Below are 4,578 nucleotides of genomic sequence, written 5' to 3'. Positions count from 1 at the left end.
GGTTCACCGCCACATTCTCCATCACCATCATCTCATGCACCGATGAACACTCAAGCGTCACCGTCGCCTCCATGGTCACCCCCTCCGCCGTCGGTAAAGAAGCAGAAACAACCGCCGGCAAAGAAGATAGCTGCACCGGCTAAGGAGCCTCCAATGAAGAAGGAAAAGAAGAAGAAAACCAAGGAGGCTCCTATCAAACCCTGGGACATGAGCCTTGAAGAATGCGATCGGATAACTCAAGAAAGAGTTAAAGAGCACTTCAAGCCGAAGCCGAAGCCGGAGCCCGAGAAAGTGATAAATCCAGTAGATTTGAAATTTTTTAAGGGAATGTGCGAAGCAAATAAGAGAAAATTCATTCTGAGGGATCCCCCTTCAGACTACGAATGCACAATTATCAAAACTACTGAGAAAAAGAAGAGACAATCAAAGTCGTCGTCGTCCGACGTTCCACAGCTCGGAGCCCAAAAGAAACAATCAATAGAGCCTCTCGTAGTGGGATAGACGACGCAACAACAAGACTTTGTTACATTTTTGAAAGAATCAAACCTGACGGCGACTCAGATTGTAGGGGGAGAAGATATTCCAAAGGCTGATGTGGTCGTCAAATGGACGTATGAGATGGGCAAATCTCTTGTACCCCCCGAAGTAGTGTCCGTGCTTCCAACGCAAATGTATAAGCTGCACCAGCACTACATGCGTGCGATGGCCGATTGCATCTTCATGCAGGGCGCAAAGATTAAAGATGACAATTTCTTATGGGGGAGGCCATTATATGGATAAACTGGGAAGAAATTTACCAACTATTCCATCAGGAGGATCTCGATATCTCTATGGTCGGCTTGTGGGTTTTGTAAGTATTTTACTCTCCTTGCGTATTATTTTGCATGATCTCAACATACTGATCCCTTGATTTATTCGGTATCATGTAGAATGGAGATACAAACTTGCAGGAGAAAGGGATACTCTCACCTCGGCTTCATCGACCCAATTACTTGTAATTGGAGGATTCTACGCGACACTTCCGATGAGCTACTCCAAAACTTGTTCAAGTACATAAGCGTTCATCACAACAAGCAAATGATATTGTTTCCTTACAACTTTGCGTGAGTGATTCCTTCCGTCTAACTCTTTCTATTCTGTAATCAAATGGTTTAAATCTTAACTACCAAGAACTGCCTCTGTATAATCTTGCAGTGAACACTGGGTCCTAATTGTCATAATTCCCGAGAAGAGCCTACTCGTGGTTATGGACTCATTGAGGAGAAATCCTGAACAAAACAAAAATCTTCTTAACATGATGAAAAAGTAATTCTACCACTACTCCGTCGATGACCGATAATTTGAATCACTTTGTTACTTGACTATAATTGTTCTAATCATGCACAGGATTTGGAAACAATTCGCTAAAAATCATTCAGGCAAATTTGACAAGGAATTGAAGATCAAGACAGATTTTGCGGTACGTACTTGGATGATTCGTTGCACGATTCATTAGTTTTATTATATATTCATGTAAATACTTGATAATTTCTTCTCCCTTAAAGTGTATGAGGCAGAAACAAGGCACTAATTTATGCGCATACTATGTATGTGAGAACATCCATGGTCTGGTAGGTCCTCCAAGGGCCTGGACAGATTGGGAGGACGAAGTAAGTAAAAAAACTTGTTAATATTTGAACTCGTATTTTAATTAGTCGAAATTAGTTATCCCCTTTTTCCATAGGTCGAGGAGATGCGTGATAAAATCATACCGGAGGAAAAGATTATGGCGATTCAAGAACAATTGTCCGGATTTATTGTTGAGCAAGTTCTTGATCCAAAAGGTGAATTCTACTATGATGGACTATCTAATATTGACGATCGCAGCAAATATGATAATATACGCGTATATATGTAATTAAGAACGAACATACCTATGTAAATATATATGTGTGTGTATGTATTAAATTTCTATTTATGAGTATGTATGTATTATATATATAAGCACTCCAATAATATGTGTGTGTGTATATATATATAAGTGGAGATCATACACACTGAATTCCAATACATAAGTTTAATTGAAATGCAAAAGTATAATTGAAATAGAAAAAGAATTGAGAAAAGGAAAATAGAAAAAAAGGGACCTTTTGCCTCGGTTGGTAACACCAACCGGGACAAAAGGGTGCGCCAGCCACGTGGCACTGGTAGCACCTTTTGTCCCAGTTGACAGACCCGGGACAAAAGGACCCCCCTTTTTGTCCCGGCCAGGCGTTCCCGGTTGGGAAACTAGGACAACAAGGGTTTTCCAACCGGGACAAATTAACGTCTCTGTAGTAGTGGGCGAGCAGCCACCGTGCGCTAGGCAGCACTGCCGCACGGGCTCCGCACCTCCATGGTGGCTGACGGCAGCCGAGCTGTGTGTGAGCGGCGAGCGAGGTATTGCGTCTCGACGAAGGTACTAATTTGTTGCTTCCGATTTGAATCTTGTTTGACATGTTCATTTGTACATGTATTATGGAGCACTAGCGAGAAGAAGTACTTCATAGGGACTAGAAGTACACAGCTTTCTTCTTCGATTGAAATATTTAGAGACGAGATTGTGAAGCCTCCTATTTAGATAACTCGTTCTCTTTCTCTTATATTATATAGTACTATAGTAGCCTATTCAGTTCTTCATGATTGTGGTCCACCTTGATTGCAAGGTTTCTATTTGGTTTTCTAGCTTTATTTATAGTTGTAGTAGGCAGAGGCATCTTCATGAAAAGAAAACAAAAGGAATAAACAAGGTTTGCAGTTCTTCATCCTTTTCAAGTTTATTATTGTTTTCGTTTCAAAAAAAAGTTTACTATCGTTTGAAAATTTAGTTATGCTTTTTGACTCATATATTGGTCTAAAAATATCATATAAGAAAGAAGAAAAGACTTTCTAGATACAATTAGCAGTACTTCTACACACTTAGTACAAATATGCCATTTGTACTAATTGATGCTATACTCAATTTAGATGCCAAGAACCAGGATTTAGGCCATGAAAAAAATTACCCTTGTGAGATTTTGAATACCCATATTCGAAATCCGGGGCCCGCCCCTGTTTTCCATGTCAGCAAAATTGATGGTATTTAATGTCATGAAACCCTCCATGAAACCCCCACTGAGACTGGCCTAAGGGGTACCGAGCTGAGTTGGTGTGAGTGGATGTGAGTGGGTGAGTATGTGTGTGTGTGTCAGCTTGGTAGGGCATTCCCAGACTTCTCGGCAGCCTATTTGCTTTCGAGTTCTCGGCAGCCTATTTGCTTTCGAGTTCTCGGCATCCTATTTGCTTTCGAGTGTGCGATCGGCATGGGTTTCCAGTTGAGTTTTAAATGATTCTCAAGTGCTCCTGTGTGACATCCGGCCCAATTTAGATGGCCCAGTAGTGGCCCATGAGTACTGCGTGCACATATTTAGTACCACCTTACTAGTTGAGCAAGGGTAGAGCCAACTTATAAGCTTTTGTCCTCCAGCCATAGCACCTTCATGTTAACCCTTTTACGCGAAGCGAGGACGAGAGCGTAAGTGAGGTGCTATGTGTAAGCGGGCTCCCCCTCGGAAGGGCTGGGCTATGCGGTGTTGGGGGTGGGGTGTTACAAATGGTATCAGAGCCGACCCTCGCGGTTGCGCGTACGGGTCAGTGTACGGACATATGGCGCATGTCGCGTGTGTTCCCGGGTAGGGACACATGGCATGGCATTTGGCGCCGGCACTGAACGTGCGGGCGTGCGTATGAGGATGTCGGGTTCATTGAGGGGGGGTGTGACATTCGGCCCAATTTAGATGGCCCAGTAGTGGCCCATGAGTGCTGCGTGCACATGTTTAGTATCACCTTACTAGTTGAGCAAGGGTGGAGCCAACTTATATGCTTTTGTCCTCCAGCCATAGCACATTCGGGTTGACCTTTTTACGCGAAGCAAGGACGAAAGCGTAAGTGAGATGTTATGTGTAAGCGGGCTCGCCTCTCGAAAGGGCTGGGCTATACGGTGTTGAGGGGTGTGGATGCTATAAAAAAACAAACCTTAACTAAGCATGCAAAGACTAACAACAAGAAATAAATAGCTATTGATTAAACAACGAAAACAAAATAGACTACTGTTCACATACATAAACGGCAATGTTTGGTTTCTACAGTCAAAATTTCGCGAAAAGAGAATCTTGCATGCATATAGTACTAAATGTAGTCTATTTGTAAAACTTTTTCATAGATGGGTGTAACTTTTCATGACGAATCTAATGACAGTAATTAATTCATGATTTGCTACAGTGAGCTTCAAGCTCTTCAGTCTTGAGCAATACAGCACACAGTAGACGTAGGGTATTACGCTCCGGCGGCCCGAACCACTCTAAACCTGGGTGTGTTCATCGTGTTCTGGGTGTTCTTGAGTGAGATCGAACTAGTCGCTAGCTAACCCCCGAGTACTCACCCTCTGGGCTTAGGCGGGTGCATTCCGCCACCCGGCTGTGGTTTGCCACACCACGACAACGTTGTAATAACAAATAATGTTCTCCAGTTCTGACATTTGAACACACACACCTTGTTGTATATAAAAAAGACAATAATTGA

The sequence above is a fragment of the Panicum virgatum genome, chromosome 7N, assembly GCF_016808335.1.
Source record: "Panicum virgatum strain AP13 chromosome 7N, P.virgatum_v5, whole genome shotgun sequence".
Lineage (NCBI taxonomy): Eukaryota > Viridiplantae > Streptophyta > Magnoliopsida > Poales > Poaceae > Panicum > Panicum virgatum.
The sequence above is the reverse complement of the archived record's forward strand: the minus strand, read 5'-3'. Positions refer to the sequence as shown.